General features: G+C 42.9%; 1 protein-coding gene across 9 annotated transcripts in view; it reads left to right on the top strand.

Annotated features, from left to right (window-relative positions):
• LYPD6B (LY6/PLAUR domain containing 6B) overlaps positions 1–20,547 on the top strand; it is a 108,275-nt gene that overhangs the window by 61,599 nt on the left and 26,129 nt on the right. For 2 of the 9 annotated variants that reach the window (XM_030580853.1, XM_030580854.1), the window contains exon 2: positions 3,720–3,837. The exons of the other annotated variants lie outside the window; for them this stretch is intronic. The gene's annotated coding sequence lies outside the window, so the exon portion shown is untranslated. The remainder of the gene's footprint in view (positions 1–3,719; positions 3,838–20,547) is intronic. 9 annotated transcript variants of the gene reach the window in all.

The following is a 20,547-nucleotide window of genomic DNA, read 5'->3' as shown; positions in this document are numbered from 1 at the left end:
CGCCAGGGGCTTCCCCTGAACGAGCAGTGGACCAGCTTTGGGAAGCACTGCTGTAGATCACCAATTAGACATCTACATCTCACATCTGTTGTTTTTTTTAGGAGACAACAGAGTTTTATTTTTGTAAGTTTTAAAATGTGCATTGCTTCTCCCTCCCTCCCTCCCCCCTTCCGCGGAATGTAAAGCCAAGTCTCTGTCAGGAAGGATGCTGTGCAGGCTTCGATTCAGACCTCTGCCAGTGCAATGTTACCAATCACAAGCAATCAAAAATCACACGGTTGGCCCCAGAAAATCACGCGACTGGCTTAAAAATCACAAGAAGTTGAAAATAAATGTTGTGTTCTTTGTATTCACCTTCTGGTCTTTGACCCCCTTTACGGGTTACATTTTCAAGCTTATAGGCACTACCAGGAGGGCTAGAAACTTTAAACAAAATAAAAAATAAAAATACCCACCTTACCCTAAGATTGAGTACTTACATGAATCCAGGAACTGGGGATTTAAGGAAAAAACCTAAATATTGCAAGACTCATGATAAAACAGGAAGATTTGGCAATACTGCAATGGACTTCAGCCCTGGCCTGTAAAAGTCCCACTTCCTTCCTTACCTTTCAAGAGTAGAAACAGTTTGGTTAAACTGTACTGGGTTTTGTGATATGGATCAATGTTTACTGTGAATAAGGGGGACTCCACTAACCGTAGTTCACTTGTGACTTAGTGTTGGATTTCAACTCTGTATGTATCCATTTTAAGTACTTATGTAGTCCCTATCACCATAGTATCTGAGCACCTCACAATCTTAGGATATGTCTACACTCTAAGATGGAGATGTGATTGCCAGTGCAAGGTAAGGTGACCAGACAGCAAGTGTAAAAAATCGGGGTGGAGGTAAATAGGTGCCTATTTAAGAAAAAGCCCCCCAAATTGGGACTTTCCCTATAAAATTGGGATATCTGGTCATCCTAGTGCAAGGAAACATGTCTGTGCTAGTTCCCGATTAAGTTAGTGTGCTAAAAGAGTATAGCAGTAGTGGCGTGAGGGGCTGGCCACCCTGAGTTTGTATCTATCGACTGACAGGTAAGTATTTAGGGTAGCTAGCCCTTCCTGCCACTCGTACTGCTGTGGCTACACTCTATTTTTTGCTCACTACCTCAGTTAGACTAATGTGGGTATGTCCCATCCAGCTGCTATTCACACCGCCAACATTCCCTTAAGCAAATGCCCTAACTACTGGACCATCCTTTATTTCTACATCTTCAGGTAAATGGCCAGTGATTTATCTTAGGTCACTTAGCCATGGAGTTTATAGTTTGTCTCTGTTCTTTAACTTCCGAGTATGTTATACAAAGAGTAGTACAACAGTTAATGCTCTGGAGTGAGATTAAAGTGTTCTTCTTTCATTCCAGCACCTTTATCACATTAATTTTCCTGTCACTAGTTATTGTTCAGATTGCTTCAAGTAAGCTGTTCTCAGTGAAGGTTAGCAGGTCCTTAACTTTACCTTATCTCTTGTTATCATAGGTGGACTGACCTGCTTTACTTGCAAGTAAATATCTTCATTCTCCAGCTGAGCAGCTTTACAACTTCATTCTCTAATGCGTGGGTTTAAGCTGTAATAAAACAGCATCGTGTTCCTGAGCTGGGCCTGCTTAATTAGGGTACATTAACTTCTGACCCTCTTCTGGGATAACAGTAGCAACCATCAGTGGACTGAGAAGCTTATCTTCCCATGGCTCTTATAATGTTTACATTCTATCTGGAGAATGAGGAGCAGAATTCCTTGGTCTCTTGCATTCAGTCAAAAGTCCTTTGTTGCATTCATTCTGAAGTTGCTTTGTCAGAATATAAGGATACTGAGTTTGCAATATTGATACAAGTTAACTTGTATATGGAAAATTATCCTTGGACAGAGCAAAATCTGTCTACATATATAGGCCATAATTACAGACACAGTATAGATATATTGATAGTTTAAAAGGTTCTTTTACCTCCCACTGAAGACACTTTTCCCCAGTAAAAATGCTACAGTATCTACTTTGCTTTTGTGATAGTATTGATTGGTGTGACTCAGCTGGCTGCCCCATTTTCATGGGGCCCTTTTTGAGCTGGGTGCTCTTGATTTAGGAATTTGCTTCCCTGATAGATCCAGAGTGTTCTAACCCTTAGGACAGATAATTGGGTGCAATTTATATAGTAAATCTGATACATTAAACAAACCCTAAACAAGCGTGAATGGTGGCAGTGATGCAACTGGCAGCAACCAGATATTTTTCCTAGTACAAGCAATAGAGGCGTATATGAGGAAATTATGCTATATTCCAGGGGTTCTCAAACTTCATTGTACCGTGTCCCCCTTCTGACAGCAAAAATTACTACATGACCCCAGGAGTGGGGACTGAAGTCTGAGCCCCCCGAGTCCTGCCATTGCAGCGGGAGGGGAGGCAAGCAGAAGCTGAGCCCCGCTGCCCTGGGCAGGGGGACTAAAGCTGAAACCTAAGGGCTTTAGCCTCTGGTGGGGGCGGGGGAGGGTGGGGCTTATAACCTAAGCTGAAGCCAAAACCTGAGGCCCCACTGCCCAGGGTGGTGGGGCTTGGGCTTTGGCCCCAGGCCCCAGCAAGTCTAATACCAGCCCTGACAACTCCATTAAAATGGGGTTAGGACCCACTTTAGGATCCCAACCCACAGTTTGAGAACCACTGCTGTATTGTATTACCATATGCTATGTGTTTGTTGAATAGCTATGGATGGGGGATGGAGGGGTGGGGTGTTGCCACAGATTTGTTGTGACAAGTTTTGCTAGTTGCATACTCGAGAGCAAATTTAGAATACAGGCAAAGGGGTTTCGGTCTTTAAGTGCTGCAAATAAACAGTGGACATCAAAGGTCAGACAGGCACACTGTCTGTGATAGAATTACAAGATTGACTGACCCTGGTGGTCCTTTCTAAGCCTTAAATCTATGAAACATCAAAGAGTCAGCCAAAGTCAGTATATAAAGCATAGGAAGTGACACACACAGTAACAGAGCACTTAAGTGCTTAAGTGTTAGCTGCTCTTCTGTAGCCTTTTGTGTGTGTCAGCAGGGTTTCAGTGTGGCAGGGGCTTGTAGGATTGAATTGTTTAAGCATTGATGGTGGGAATGTTTTCAGATTATTTTTCTAGGCTTTAACATTGTTTTGCACTTAATATTACAGCACATTGCATCATCTAGACATTTTTGGGTTAGAGCTTGGGATTCCCTCATGTCCATCTCATTGTTGCCTCATCCCCTCAAAGAGACTGTTGCAGTACAGAAAGCTGCCCGGGATTACCCTCATAGCTCATCAGAGGTGGAATATTGGCTGGGCAGGCCTGATGGAGATAAACGGTTCTCTCCTCTCCCACTGCTCCACCTAGGAACGTGGTATGCTGCCACTGTACTATTCTTAGCCCATGTGGGTTTGAGGTGCAAGGGATCTGCACTAAGATGCTTTGTGTGCTGGCACATTTAGATGCCAGTAGGTTGCTACCCAGCTCAGTTTGCTGTTTTTGATATAATCTTACCAACTTTGTCAAAGCTGTATTGTAATTGCCAAACAACCAGATACCCTGAACTCTTACTGTGTATTCACCTGCATCCTAACTGCTAGTTTCAGTATGACATAGTAACAGATCATGTTGTATTACAGCTGTACCATAACACTGATTAATTAAGAAAGTTGATTCATTCTCTCTCTCTCAGTGGAAAGGAAGATATGCTCTTTCACCAGACCCAATGTATGACACTACCCAGTTGACCAGGTGTATTTTGTGAGGTTTTCTCTTCCAAGCAGTGGTAACTGCTGAAGGCAGGACACCAGGTAGGATTCCTTATTTCTAGCACATCCTATATTCCATGTATGCTAAACTACTTTTTGAAAGCATTGTCATATGGCTGAGATGCTTCTGGTTATGTGAGATTCATTTGTACCAGTGACACAAGCTATCAAAGCATGAAGCTATGCAGGATAATTTAGGAAATTATGGATTAGATACTCAAAAACCCAGTCATTTTGAACAGTTTAACAAAACATGCTGCTGTGAAGGGGTTCTGTCTTCGGATTCTGCACTGATGACCTTCAGGTAGAAAATTGTTCAGATGCTCAGGGTTTGAGATTGGTGGTGGAGATCTGAAGTAGGAAATATTAAGGGGATTGTAGGTGTCCCTCTTTCCTTCTCACCGCCGCATGGTCTGGTTTGGAACTTCCAGTGTCCTCATCTCTGATGCATCTTTAAATACAGAGTTGTAAATAGTTTTTAGAATGTTAGTCTTACCATAGTTTTAAAAATTGTATTGTAGTTTATAATAGTTTTTAGTGATTAGTATAGATAGATCATGTCTTTCCGCTCCCTTCCCCCAACCCGCACACAGGTACAATAAAACCTCAGAGTTACGAACATCCTGGGAATGGAGGTTGTATAGACTCTCAAATGTTTGTAATTCTGAACAAAATGTTATGGTTGTTCTTTCAGAAGTTTTATAACTGAATAGTGACTTAATACAGCTTTGAAACTTTATTATGCAGAAGAAAAATGCTGTTTTCCCTTTATTTATTCGTTTGTAGTTTGTTTTATTATTATTATTATTTTGGTCTCTGCTGCTGCCTGCTGCATACTTCTGGTTCCAAATGAGGGGTGTGATTGACTGGTCAGTTAGTGATTCTGGTGTTTGTAACTCTGAGGTTCTACTGTGCTGGACTATGCCCAGGACCCAGGGCATTCAACTCCATTCCTCCTGCCTGGACTCCTTTTCAGTCAGTGATGAACACCAAAGCTGCCTCTACTGCTTGGAGGATGTTCATATCTCATCCAGGTGTAGTATCTGCCAGTCTTTCCCTAGCTGACCCGAGAAGGCCGGGCACTCTGCCTCTGGGAGCACATCATGGAAGTTGCTATGAAGTCTCACTCTGACCCAGGTTGGGGGACCTCCCCGCACATTGGCATGGAATTACGAGGAATGCACCTCCTGGTACTAACTCCAAATCTGGCACCAGCAGGACCACCACTGTGGACCCCCTGGTGGGACGTAGTTGGGAACTAAGGAAGCATACTCATAAAATTGGGAATAAGTCTTCCTCAAAAGCAAACAAAGTGGATGCTCCTTCCACGAGTTTGAGCCACGGAGGGACCATTGACATTGTAGCACCCATACATGCTCTCATGAAGGCCATCCTGGTCAACTCCATCCTCCGCTCCAATCTCCACAAAGCCACTGGTATCCCATGTCATGGGGACCACCTCAACATCCTCTGGATCCTAACTACTGGCCATATTGGGGACCTTGGTTCCAGTACCCTCTCTCAGAACTAGCCTGATCTGTGAAGGAACGTTCACCTTCCTCCCCATTGAGGGCCTCTTCTAGCAGATGCTCAGATCCATTGATGGAGGAGGAACCCCTTAGCCCAGCTCTGACAGTGCCACCGGAACCGGTGAGGTTTCCCACCTGTTCCCTGATGAGGCATCCCCTTCACCTCTGGATGACTTTAGGCAGTTCCAGAGCTACTGTACAGTGTCACTGGGGAACTCCAAATTTCCCTAAAGGAAATCCAAGATACCGAGCATTAACTCCAGGATATCCTCGGGACCAACTGGAGTTGCACTGCCTTAGTGAATGCCATTCTTGAGCCTGCCAGGACAGTATGGCACACCCCAGCCACATGCACAGCTATCCCCAAAGGGGCAGAAAGATGCTACTACATTCTGGCTGAGTTTCTCTTCTCGCACCCCCTCCTTCCCAAACTCTCTGGTTGTCCAAGCAGCCACTGAATGAGCCAGACAACAGCATCCTCGTGCCACTCCAGCTGACAAGAGGGCAATCATTTGGACCTTTTGGGAAGTAAGGTCTTTTTCTCACCCAGTCCACAGTTCAAGATTTTGAGCTATCAGGCCTTACTAGCCAAATAAGTCCAGCTGAATTACAGCAAATTTGAGGAATTTGCTGATCAACTCCCACAACAGGACTGGATTCATTTTCAGACACCCACCGAGTAAGGGAAGCTAGTAGCCAGAACAGCACTTTAAACAGCACAGAAGCAGCAGATACCTCTTCCAGGGCTGTGACAATGGCAATAGTTATACGTAGAGAGTCTTGGCTCCACTTTTCCAGTTTCCCTCAGGACAATGCAAAATGCTATCAAGGACCTCCCCTTTGATGAATCCCATCTTTTTAATCAAAAGACAGATGATTCCCTACATACCCTCAAGGACTCTTGAGCCACCATTTGTTTGCTGGGCATCTACACTCCTGCCCCAAAGCATAAGTTCCACCGCCTGCCACCCACACACTACAGGCACCCCCAATTCTAGTCTCAAAGACCTTATGATCTACCAAGAAAGCAACGGAAGACCCAGAGATCCAACTTCCCGGGACTTCCTTCACAGGCTTCCACTTCACAGTTTCAACCTCTGACCAAGAGATATTTCTGAAACAATCTCAAGAGCCACCAACTAACTTGACTGCCACCTCACAACCACACTATCCCCATTTGGGGGTCATTTAGCACTCTTTACTCAAGTTTGGAGTGCAATAACGATGGACAAATGAATGCTGAATGTCATCCATCATTGTTATATGATCAAATTCATCATACTACCTCCTCCAAAACTCCCCTTCTCAGGGACCACTCTCATGACAGCATTCTCGCCTCCAAGAGGTGAATTCCTTACTACAATGGGAAGCGGTAGAACACAATTCCCTGGAATATTGGAACTTACTTCCTGATACCCAAGAAGAAAAGCAGATGGAGACCAATCCTGGACCTCGATCATTTCAGTTGCTTCATCCACAAACCCAAGCTTCATATTGTCATACTGGCAGCTATTATCTCATCCCTAGAAAAAAAGCATTTGGTTTACAGCTCTCAATATGCAGGACCCTTATTTTTACATTGATATTCACCTCGGCCACACATGTCCTGAGATTCATAGTCAGCACCCACCATTTCCAGTACAAGGTGCTCCCCTTAAGAATAGCCATAGTTCCCAGAGTCTTCTCCATCGTAGTGTAACCCTTCTGCCCCTCTGAATTGGCAGTAACAAGGGATGGGTTCAGTATCCAGGGGTTCCTTTTCAATAACACCATGCATAACCAGCTCGAGCCCCCACCCAGTGACCTGGGACACTTACATACCACACCCCCCTGGATGCCTCTAGGAGGCAATACTTCCCCTCTCACAAGCACGGAGTCTGAGTGTAGCAAAATCTTTTTAATAAAGGAAGGAAACAATGCAGCATCCCACTGGAGAAACACCACAAACAGGATTATAACATAAACCATAAACAAACAAACAAAAACCCCACCCCCAGGTACGTTTGGCAATGTCCTTTTCCCCTTAGGATCTTAAGTCCAATCACCCCAAAGTCCAACAACCCAAAAGTCTCTGGTCAGTGCCAACCCAGAATTCGAGAGTTTATCTGCAGAGTTTTACCCCCCCCCCAGCCTGGGTGGAAAGCGGGGGGAAGTCCACACAGGGTGTTAAGGGGCACCTTACATGGGCCAGGGCCAACTGCTCCGCCTCTCCGTGGAGTTGTGCTGCAGCCTTCATCACGACCAGCTCCACCACACCAGCTGTGCCGCTCCTCCAGCTGTCCCTGCAAACCACTTCACTCCACTCACTGTTCCATGGACTGCTCCAGCACACTGCAAACTGCTCTGCCAGCCGCTTAACAATAGGTCTTCAGGCTCCCCCACTAGTTAACACAGCACTCCATGATCTCAATTCAGCTTTTTCAGTGATTTCAGCTCTGAGTAGGGGAGCCCTGGTGCTTGTGCACCATTGGCCCAACATGAATTCAGCTCAGCAGTCTGTAGATAGACTCCTAATAGAATTAAAAATTAGCTCTACTCTTTAACATTGGAGAGAAGAGGATGTGCAATTGGTGTTCCAGGCCCTCAAAAGGGGCCCATACCATCAAGTACACACACCAATCCCCAACCTCTCTCAATTAATGGGGTTTTGGAACCCATGTCCTATGTTTAGCAAGTACCACCCAACTGAGGTTGAGTCATTTCTGTCACAAAGCAGTCCCATCCCAAGCTGCTGTGTGGTTATGCTAAGTGGGGGGCTGCATGCCAATGCAAATTCTTAAAATTCTTTCCACACTCTCTACAATTCACCACCAGATGTCAGAGTAGCGCACGTCCTGACTCTGCTTACAGTAGTGGCTTATATCAGATGTTACAAGGTCCTAGTGTTTCCATATCTCTATGGCTGGCTTCTAGTTGCATGATCAGGCACAAAACTTGAGTTTCAACCTCCATGCTACTTGCCATTCTTTCATCCCTGGGAGTCAGCATCAGTGTTGAGAATCGATCCTAGACGCTACATAATCTCTGGACTTTATAGGGGCCATCATCAATTCAGTCACAGCATGGGCCTACCTACTAATGGACAGGTTCCACACATGAGAGAAATCATAACTTACATCATCAACAATCCTTATGTACCAGCCAGGACTTGCCTATACTTCCTTGGCCACTTGACTTCATGTACATATGTGACTGCCTTCATTCAACTGCATCTTTGCTGCCTCCAGATGTGGCTCAACACAGTTCACTTACCAAAATGTTATGCCATGGACATCATGCTGACAGTCTCCACCAGGATACTGTCATCCTTGCAGTGGTGAATAGACCCATGTCACGTATAGAGATATGACAGATTTATGTTCCCACTCTGCCGGGGGCTTCAGGTGATCAGGCTGAGGCTGCAGGATCTTTAGGGGAGGAGATGAAGGAGCACACCAAGTGACTAAGTTTAAAGCTTAATTAACGAAATAACAGCAGTGAGTGCTGGTTGCACCCCACGTCATTCAGAGGGAGGAAGAAAGCATTAATGCCTGAGCCTTAACCCACTTTCATACTTACGCATGCACAACCCAAGGCTGGCCAAGCCTGGGTGTAACATAAGAAGAAGAGGGGGAAGAGTAGATGAGATTTCTGCCCTGTGCACAGGTCGTCTAGGGTCCGTTGTAAATCTCCAGTTTGCTTTAGCTCTCGGGAGGGTTTTAAGCCCTGGGTTCTTCCAGGGAGTATTTTCGTCCAGGGACCTTCGCCCCCCTGTGCTCTCGGTACCAGTCCGAACCAGTCTTCTGTGGCTCCCTTAGTTTCCCCAAAACACACCAGTTTCAGGGTTGTGAGTCTTTTGTTTTTCAGCTCACTGGCCTTCACAATCTTACTGGTTTTGCAGCCCCTTCAGTTCTTTCTGGCTCAGTTCTCCCTTTCTCATGGCTGGCTGGGGTTTGAGATACAGGCTACTGGCTGTTTGGCAGCAGAGAGCTTGTTTGTGTGCACTGGCCTTGGGCTGCAATTTTGTTCCTTATCTTTGGGCCTAGCTGGATCATCGAATTAATCTGTTCCTTTCTCCCTTCGGCCTCTTGTAACCTACAAAGGACTCTTCCATTCCACGCTTACACCTTTAACCCTTCCCACGATACTTCCCAATGCATATAAAGGCGTTTTCAATATACAACGCTGGTGCCTACCCAGGGGACCCCATGGGGGGACATTTTATTGTGACAGAGTTTCCCATTTCTCCCTCCTTCCCGGACAAGATGATCCCTCATTGGCTGGGAATGTACATGGATGATTACATAATACAGGAAAAGTGGTTTCTACAAGAATCAAGGATGAACATAGATATCCAGGACCTTCAAGAGGTTAGGAAAGCATCTCAATCCTTTCTCCCTATCATCTGTTCTCATCACATTCTGATAATGTCGGACAACACCACCACTGTCTTCTACATCGAAAAAATGGAGGCACAAGATCAACTGCTCTATGCGCAGAAGCAGTCAGCTAGAATTGGTGTATCACTCACCAGAACCTCTTGTCCCCAACTTATCTTCTGGGGACACAGAATGTGCTCACAGACTCGCTCAGCAGAAATTTTTTAATCAACCATGAGTGGGAACTCCATGATTAAATAGTTTACGACAGCTTTACCTGATACAGAATTGAGACCAGAGACCTCTTTGTCTCCCATATAAACAGCAAGTGCACCACATACTGCTCCAGGAGAGCTCTTGGCCACCACTCTGGGTGATGCTCTCCTACTCTTCAGGTTAGACCAAATCAACTATGCCTTCCTTCCTCTACTGCTCCTGCCTCAGGTGCTCCTCAAGATCTGACAAGACAGAGCGATGGTCATTCTGATCACAATCTGCTTTGTATGTCAATCTGCTTTGTAAGCCTCCCCTAACCTATGCTGTGGCCCACCCATGCTACACCCTCTCTATAAGCCAGTGTGGGCTCAACCCTGGCCTTGGTACTATTTCCATCCAAGCAACTGCTGCATGGTTTTTCCGCTTTTCTCTCCGTCTAACTTGCAGCTATGCTCTGCTTCACTTGCAATTGATAGGACACTATTCTAAAAACTTGGACCCTCTCTCATTGATCCATCTTGTGGTGTACCTCGATCTTGCTGCTTCCTTTTCTTTGCATAGACTATGATGTCAGTTATTAATAATCAGCTGTCCAATGGCTGTATTTACTCTACCTAAACACAATTTTATTACAGAAATTGTATTAGAATGTAAATGCATTGTAAAAGTGCTTTGCCTGATAATTATGTCATGACATTGTACATGTCCTTCTGTTTATATGTTAACTTAGTTTATGGAATGGATCAACCCTATACCATGGCATTCAATGCAGCAGAGTGTTTGGTTTAGGTTAGGATAGGCATGTTTCAGGTTTTAGGGGTGGTGCTGATGTTTTTTCTGTTGCATTTGAATCGCAGAAATCCATTATTGACAGATAAGTGGAAAGCAGAGAATTCTAGCAGGAAGGTTCTCTTCTTTCAAAAGGCTGCTGAGCTTCTTTTCTCCTGTAATAAACTTAATTGCTTCCTATGCATTTGCATGGTGATAAAGAAGTCAGTTACCTGCCACTTGCTGTGTAAATTAATGCCACCGAATTTGTCAATTTATGCTTAAAAATAAGATATTTACTAATTCAGTGCATTTTTTCACACTCTGAGGTAAGTCCTAGATCTGTTGCCTATGATTTTTATTGTCTAATTATTTTATTGATTCAGTTCATATTGGATTTTATATTTGAAGAGGGTTTTCCCCCTGGCTCTTTTGTTAAGCTATATTTTTTCAGGACAGTAATAATTAAGAATCTGTCAGTATATCATTTCTGTACCCCTCCCTGTTTCCAAGAATGTATACTGTAGCTCAGCTATAAAAATTTGGCCTAGGTTTACACTTTGGTTAGAAGATTTGAACTTGGGAATGCTTTGTGAAAATTTTACTACATATTTACACACAGCTACAAAGTCCTGCAGAAGATAGTAATTTTCTGTTGTCATTTTTTAGAACATCCACTTTAAAATAATAGGTAATAGCAAACTATGATTCCACTTTTGCTTACATGAGCAATCTCACTGATGGTGGCAGGATTGTCCATATGAGGAAGAACTGATTCCATGATTTAACATTCATTTTCACATTCTGCATGGTATAGTGCAGCTCATTCAATATGTACAGTTATCCTCTGCAGGGCCGGTGCAAGGATGTTTGGTGCCCTAGGCGAAACTTCCACCTTGTGCCCCTTCGCCCCCCCGCCCCAGCTCACCCCTGCTCTGCGCACGAGCACTCCAAGCACGCCGTTGCTGCTTCACTTCTCTCACCTCCCAGGCTTGCAACGCCAATCAGTTTAGGCACCGCAAGCCTGGGAGGCAGGAGAAGTGAAGCAGTTCATCCCTGCCCTGCCTCCTCCCCAAGAACACTGTGGCTGCTTCACTTCTCCCGCCTCCCAGGCTTGCAGCGCCATTCAGCTTAGGCGCCGCAAGCCTGGGAGGCAGGAGAAGTGAAGCAGCTCATCCCTGCCCTGCCTCCTACCCAAGAACACCGTGGCTGCCTCACTTCTCCCGCCTCCCAGGCTTGCAGCGCCAATCAGCTTAGGCACCGCAAGCCTGGGAGGCGGGAGAAGTGAAGCAGCCACTTTGTGCTCAGGGAGGAGGCGGGGTAGGGGTGAGCTGGGGCTGAGAGTTCCCCTGCGTGCCGCCCCGTCCCCTTACTTGCTGCAGGTGTCCCTCCCTGCGCTCCCCTGCCCCAGCTCCCTCCCCCTAAATGCCAGCGGCGACCGCACTCGCTAGCAAATAAAATGGCACCCCCCCAAATCCTAGATCCCTAGGCGACCAACTAGATTGCCTAAATGGTTGCACCGGCCCTGATCCTCTGTTTGGAGAGCCCACTTCCAGGTTATAATACATTTTTTCTTCAGAAGCCTAATAGGTAATGCATATGCTACAACATAGAAATTGGGATATCATTAGCAGAAATAAGATAAAGCAGCAGCTGAGTAGAAGTGGAGGCCAAATAGTCACTTAAAATTTTTAATATTTTTTTCAGATTGTAGGGCCAATAGCTAGCAAGTCCATGACATTGAGCAAATGTGCATACCAGAACTTCTTTGCAAAGAAAGAAGAGAAGAATTTCAAAACTGCTACCCTGCAGCACAGTCTGAATCATTATCTCCTCCTGGGAACAGCCAACAGTAGAACAATGGTGACATCTTGGATACTTGAAAATGGCTGTTCTTATTTTCACATAAACAGTATGATAGAAAAACTTGCAAAAATAATTTATTATTTAACCCAATGGAAAATAAATTGAAGATGTCTTGTAATACACAAACATTTACATGAAAAAAATAGTCCTGGAAGATGTATAGCAGAATTGCCAATACCAAGGGCTCAAAAATTGAGTCAGGTCCACAAAACCATGAGATGCACTTAAAATTAATGAGATTTAAAAACTGTGTGGTTCCTTTTTATTTGCCTTCTGATTTCTGAGCCTTTCCGATTTATGTTTTTTCAACTTTTCTTCATGACCATGCTGAGGAGAAGGAGCTAGAAACGTGAAAAGAAATGCCAAATCTCTTAAGACTCGCAATACGATTGAGAGCTGGTAACAACAGTTATCCAAATACATTTATAGGCATCCCTGGCATGACATTGTAGGGTGTACATGTAAATGTGATGGCCCTTCCACTAAGCTTGAAGACCTCTACAGGAAAGGTGTAAGGAGATCTGCTTCTCTCTGGAAAAATTCCCCAAAGCAGAAGATGAATACTCCTAACATTAATTGCTTTTGAATGCAGATTGAGGACTTTGTCATGATTTTTATTTATTTTGAATGTGATGGTTAAAGCAACATGGATCATGGGTGATTGGTTCTGGAAATGACTTGTAGAATCATCTAGTCTGTTCCCCCCAATAAGCCCCTTTGCTACAGTGCAGGATTGTCCTCTACGCTATTTCTGCAAATGTTTTATCTAATCTGCTCATGTGGAGCTTTTGTATATAAGCATATATGTCTCTTCCTCTAGTCAGGTGAGCAGATCTATTCATTCTCATTCTATTAAACCCTATATGTCCCTTTCACTGATCTGAGGCTGGAATATAGATTTTAAACATAAGATACTTATCATGGTGTAAAAATCCATTGGGCAATACCCTGGATTTTGGTGCGACCAGTCTGCTTTCCAGCAAGTAGCTAATGTGTGAATTTGAATTGGTGACCTAGAGGTGAAAGGATCTATGTCTCATTGCCAATCCCTCAAGCTACACAGTTATCTTTTTTTTTAATGCTTTAAAATTATCCAAGAATCTTATGCAGTATTAAATTCCTACAGATCAGGTCCGTAAGTTTATTTTTTTTAATGAAAATTGGCTTTAATACCTTGGAATACTAATTTAAAGACCATTTGAGGAAATCTATCTTCCATAGTCTTATTTTCTTAGATATAAATTAATCTGAATGTAATCTTTAATCAATGAAATAGTCTTACTCCTTTGTTTCCTGGCAGTCCCTCTCTTTGCATGTACTGTATAATTCTTTGTGAACAATGAAGAGAATATGTGTAGTCTGTTTTTTGGAGGTTGTAAAACTCTCTTGATATGGGAGTATCACCAAAGACACCATGTACAAGGAATAGCTCTTGCATTCAGAGATCCCAGTATATTGCTTACCAATGTTTTTCTTTTGCCTTTATGTCCGACTTATTCTACTGATAATTCGATAGTAGCATATCTTCCTAAAATACATCCAAGGTCATTCAAAGAATTTGTGCAAGGTTTTGGGTATCGTTATGAAAAGCAAACGGTAGCTTTGATTGTGAATAGTTTGAATGAGAGCTTCCGCACACAAAAGGAATAGGATTTCCTTCCCCCCCCCCCAGTGAATTACCTCCTGTTTAGAGTGGAATAGCAGTAAGTTAAGTTTTCATCTGTGCTCATGTACAGAGGTAGCATTTTGAAATAGTGTCTTATAGATTTTGGACCTGGTGTACATGCTGATAATGAAGAGAGGAGCTATGCTAAATATTCTTGAGCACCATCTACTGACACCTTATTTATTAACTATTTACATATATACAAATGTAGAGCAGTCTCTTAACAGCTGTCATCCTAGGTGATTTGAACTCAGGAATTCCAGGCTGTACTCAGTGAACTAGCCCTGTGGAACAAAAGAAAAGCGAGGATAGTGGGGAAACCCTGGTGTAATTTAGCTGCAGTACAATGGGTTGGTAAAATGGTTGGGAAATGTTAAAAGCTAACGCTCATGGAGTGTGTCTGCCTTTTACTTTTAGAAAGTGGGTTTTTAGGAATCTTAACGTTTTGTGAGTACTTGACTCACTTAGTCTTAGGGTATGGCTACACTTGCACTTCAAAGCGGTGCCACGGCAGCGCTTTGAAGTTTTGAATGTGGTCACAGTGCCAGCGCTGGGAGAGAGCTCTCCCAGCGCTGCACGTACTCCACATCCTCTACGGGTGTAGCTTGCAGCGCTGGGAGCCGTGCTCAGAGCGCTGCAGCACTGTTTACACTGAGGCTTTATAGCGCTGTATCTTGCAGTGCCCGGGGGGGTGTTTTTTTCACACCCCTGAGCGCAAAAGTTGCAGCGCTGTAAAGCGCCAGTGTAGCCATGGCCTCTGAGGATTTGACAAACATTTACTGATAAATAAAATATGTAAGTGCAGATCTTTAGAGAACCTTTGTTTGACAGAAACATTAATACACATTAAATAATCTTCAGTGAATTGAGGTGAAACTGCTGTTTGCAAGAATAAAAGCCAACAATTAAGAGAAATGGAAAGACTTACTGCCTGTTTTGCAGTAACTGAACAGAACTATCTAAGGAAAGTTGAAGCAAGTGGAAAGACTTGATTAAAAAACAAATCATTGTTATATCTTTTATGACTTAGTTTGAATTCAAGCTAACCTATAACTCACTGTATTCTCTTGTATACCTAGTGCTCTTATGCCTTATGTAAAAGGATGCCTGGTACTGTCAGTAGTTCTATTTACCTTTTACTAAAAAATAGAAATTAAAACTAGTGGAGGTATTGCATTCTCTTTACTTTCTAAGTATAAGAAATGCCAGATTTTTGCTAAACTTCACTAGTTGTTCTTTCCCTTTGCTTCAGGAAGCCATATAGTAGCAGACTCTGTTACACACCATTACACTTGCAAAACCAACTTGATTAATGAAGTTGCTGGTGGTAGGCAATAATTAATTAGAAGTATTCAGAGCAGTCGGCTTTTTGTTTTCTGCAGTTTAAACAGCTCATTTTCCAAGAGACTTTTTAGTTCTCCAATGTGATAACAAGGATTATCTCAGCTGCTTTTTAATGGTAATTTGGGCTGAAGGCAGGTGTTATGGAAGGTGAAACCTCACTAGAACCAAAAGCCCCGCCCTTGAAAAGCATGTCTGGTTTGGGTTTCATTATTAACTAGAAACAAGGCCCAGGATAGTCTGGAGATAATAATTTCTTTGCTTAACTTTCAAAGCTGGGCCGATATATGGTTTTGCCCTGAAATTAGAGATATGGCTGAACAGTAAAATTTGGCTCTAGGATCATCTCTAAACCCCACCTACCCCCAGATTTGATGTGTGTATGTGGATCTGATATTCCAGTTCAGACCACCTGTAGTTGAAACCATGCAAACCCCATGATTTCATCTCAGAAGCAGGTACAATTATTGGTTTTCAGCTCAGTGTTTAAATCCCAAACTTAAGTTAAAATCAGAGGCTGTGAATACGTATAAACAGGGATAAAGAAAAGGTTCTTGAAAACTGAAACTGCCAAATTTTCATAATTCTAACTTGAATAAGGCTTCATATTACTGTTACTGTACCTTGGCATGCACACTAAAAATCTAACCATTATCAGCAGGGTTTGTAGAGGCTGCATTTGTTCACAGAGCATTTGTTTGCGAGAGAAGTGCTACTGCTCTTCAATTGCTGGCATTCCCAGTTCACTCAAGAATTCCAAGTTTAAGCAGAGTCAATGAATTTTTCTGTCTTACTATTGAGGAGGCATTTCCCATAGTGCATACACTTTGTAGGAAGGAAAGATTGATTTTTTTGTATAATGGAAAAAGTTCCTAGCAGTGGAACCTCTAGTGAATTTATAGCATCATAATTAGCATGATGGTCTGTTCTTGACAATGCCAAACCCAGTTTTTGCAGGCCACTTAGCAATGTAATTTGTACAACTCCTTCTGTACCTATGTCTAGGCCTCTCAACCTCTGCATGCCAACGGAGTGAAACAACTGCTAATGCGTGTAGTAGTGGGTCATTATTCTAGGAATGCAACAGGGGAGATGGGCCTCTGTCCATGAGGTAGAGAGGGGCATTGGCTCAGTCTCTCCTGATACATGTGCAATGGTTGAGCAGAGCAGGCTGCGTTCTTATTTACTTCTCCATAGCACTCCTCCCAACCAAGGACATGCTGCAGCCAGCCCTGCTGGTGAGAAATCCTCTCTGCCTGGTTGGGGCCACTTTGTAAAAAGATAAACAGAGCTTCTGGGCAGGGAGAGAGGTGTACATAGCACTGAAAAAAGCAATCCATTTGGTGGATCTCTGTTTGAACAGGGAATGCCAGTTGTGCTCAGTACAGTGTCTTTTGCACACAGATTAGGAAAAAAGCCCCCAAAATCGCTTTGATTTGTGATCAAAACAGGATTTGAACTCCGTTCTCCACAGAAGAGAGCGCACTAGCCTACTGCATCCTTCCATGATGCTGTGTACTAAAACAAGGATGGGACTGTTCCTAATATCTGGAGAATGGAAGGGTCCCAAGTGTGGTGATTTGTATTCTTCAGATACAGATAGGGGTATGGAAAGGAACTTGAGACTGAGATAAAGTGACTTGCTGCAGTTCACATGTGAGTTACTGGCAAAGCTGGAGTTGGAAATCAGGTGCTCCTGACTCCCAGGCCTATGCAGGCTGCAATGCCTTTCACATCAGACTGAAAGAAAAGAGAATCATTGGTGAAAACAATATTTATAAAATAAATGTTGATTGAAGTGTTATTGTAGCCATATTGATCCCAGGATAATAGAAACACAAAGTGGGTGAGGGTAAGAGCAGCTCTGGGTAAACTCAAAAATTTCTCTCTCACCAACAGAATTTGGTCCAATAAAAGCTATTTCTTCACTTACCATGTGTCTCTAATAAAATAAATATCAGCTTGGCTTTGACAATGAGCACCTTGAAGTGCCCTGTTCTGATTCTTTCTGAACCCTGGGAATGTGCGTTTGGATGATTCACTCTAGCAATGAGCCTGGCAACCCAGAGATGATGGACGCTAGGTCTCACTTTCAGCTGGCATGTGCAATGATTAATTAAGGTTCTTGTATTCTCTAGAATAAACTACAACTCCAGCTCAGTAGTCTGGAGACAGGTTATTCATGGTGAGGTTGGAGCATAAGAAATTGTACAAAACCTACCGCTTAGCAGCAGATTGTCCCAGTGGAATTTTGTGAGTAGAAGTTGTGTGCTTACACCTGTGTAGAAGATTTGACCCTTTGAGTGGAAAGAAGCAGAGCAGTATTTGTTTTTTCTAGTAGCAGTTATGGCATACATGTTTGGACACTTCTGAATAGGAGATATTTATGTTCACACACCATTCAGCAATATTGGCAATTCATTTTGCTATTACATTGCCAAAAGTAATATATTATACTGGAAAGATAAATTGAGCCAAACAATGCTTCACTAAAATAGTTGTGAACTGGCAAGCCTGAAAACCGAGCAGCGTGATCTGTCATTTGTTACGTTCCACTTTCTGGGTTGTACTGTTGGATGGTGTAAAACAAAAGTTGTGTTATACAGAGGTCAGACTAGGTGATCTAACGGTTCCTTCTGGGCAGGAAATCTGTGAAACTAGGCCCAGAGATACAGCAATTAACTCTTCATTCTTTCTGAGTTTGTTACAGTTTATGTTCACAGCATACACAGAGAAAAATTAGAATTACCTTTGTTGAAAAGTTGCAACATAGTCTACTTTATTTCTGAGAATTCAGAATTAAACCATGCAAGAACCCCAAAACAGAAAACGGGCTGCTCCTTAGGGTAGACTCACTCACAACTTGCCCTGTCTATTGTAAGTTGGCTTTCAGAAGAACTGATTGCTGATCACACAGAGCGGAGCCCGCCTCCTTGCTTGCAAGCAAAAACCCCAACCCCACTCTGAAAGTGGTAGCTTGCAAGTCCAACACAGTCCTCAATACACCACAGTTAGCATATAAGGAATTAAAACTGACTTTACATCTGTCCACTAATACTCATGGGCAACCTTTAGCACTTCTCAAACTTTATAAAAACAAACAAATACTGCTTCTCCTTTCCCCATCACTTTCATTTATTGTGACGTGGAGGGGATCTGTACCTTGTTTGCAAGCCACTAATTAAAAAGCAAATGCTGTCATGTATACTGCCACGTATGTCAAGCACTGGTAACTCTCATCAACTCCAGCCTGTCATCTCACCCTTGGATAGCAAGTAGTGAGAGTAAAAGGGTTCAAGTGGAAAGAGTCCCCGGTGGATACCGTAAACAGAAAACTTCATAGTGGAAACTGAATTACATTTATTTCTCTCCATAGCTTTTTATAGGCTGCCTACTACTACTACATCTTTAAGAAATTTTTATTGGAGCGTCCATCATTCCAGACTGATCTATTTATGTAAAGTGCTTCTGAGAGAAAAATCGTAGAGCAATGCATGATAGGAATGCATCAGGTGGCTCAGGCTTATCTGAGAAGAAGAGGATCTGCAGGCTGTCCAGTGAAGACTTCTCAAGGGCATAGACATTTAGGAGGTTATTGTCAGGGAAAGGGGAATTTCTGAGATAGCAGAGAGGAGAGATGGGGCAGTTTCTAAAGCTCACGATGGATGTGGGTGGGGGGAGAGAGAGTATCTTTTAGTTAACTGCCAGAACCTGTGTCTATATGAGAAATCTGGAAGAGTTCAGACTTGTACAATAAGGTCTGCATTATCTGGTAGTTATAATGGGTTGTACTGTATATAATTTTCTGTTTGAAATTAATTGTGCTACATGACTTCACTGCAGCATTAATGTGACATGTTATACTAAGTTATAATGATACAAAACCATCTAGGGTCCAAAACTTTAAGTGAAGAGGTTTTATATAAATTAGCTAGTTGCTACTTTTAGAAAACCTCTCAGAAAACACAAACACCGTAGGTGAAATCCTAGGTTGATTGAGTTTAATGGGAGTGTCTTCAATGATTTTAATAGAGCCAGGATTTTTTCACTCCTGGCCTCCAACATATTTCTGATTAAAATCAATTCACTTGATAAACATAAGAACATGTGAGCTCCATTCACTTCAGTTTTACAGAAATACATTTTTGTGATTATTTCATAAAAGCTGGCTTTGCTAGCTCCTTCAGTGTGCCCAGGCAGCCTCAGCCTACAGTGCATTGGTGATTGAATTGTAGGCCTGGAAGGGACCTCAAGAGGTCATCTAGTCTAGTCACATGCATTCATGGCAGGACTAAATATTATCTAGACCATCTCTGACAGGTGTCTGTCCAATCTGCTCTTAAAAATCTCCAACAAAGGAGATTCCATAACCTCCTTAGGCAATTTATTCCAGTCATTAACCACAGTTAGAAGTTTTTGCTTATGTCCAACCTAAACTGAGCTTGCTGCAATTTAAGTCCATTGCCTTTTGTCCTATCCTCAGAGATTAAGGAAAATAATTTTCTCCCTTCTCCTTATAACTACCTTTTATGTTCTTGAAACCTGTTATCATGTGTCCTCTCTGTCTTCTCTTCTCCAGACTAAACAAACCCAGTGTTTTCAGTCTTCCCACATATGTTTTCTAGACCTTTAATTATTTGGTTTCTCTTCTTTGTACTTTCTCCAATTTGTCCATATCTTTCCTGAAATGTGGTGCTCAGAACTGTACACAATACTCCAGCTAAGGCTTAATCAACATGGAGTAGAGTGGAAGAATTATTTCTTATGTCTTGCTTACAACACTCCTGCTAATACAGCCCAGAATGACGTTTCTCCCCCTCCCCCCATTTTTTTTTGGCAACAGTTTTATATTGTACATTGGCCAAACTGTACAGTTTCTATGCAAAAGAATAAATGGACACAAATCAGACGTCAAGAATTATAACATTGAAAAACCAGTCGGAGAACACTTCAACCTCCCTGGTCACTCAATTACAGACCTAAAAGTTGCAATTCTCCAATTAAAAAA

Source organism: Gopherus evgoodei, chromosome 11, assembly GCF_007399415.2.
Source record: "Gopherus evgoodei ecotype Sinaloan lineage chromosome 11, rGopEvg1_v1.p, whole genome shotgun sequence".
Taxonomy (NCBI): Eukaryota; Metazoa; Chordata; order Testudines; family Testudinidae; genus Gopherus; species Gopherus evgoodei.
This window is presented reverse-complemented; position numbering and strand designations above follow the sequence as displayed.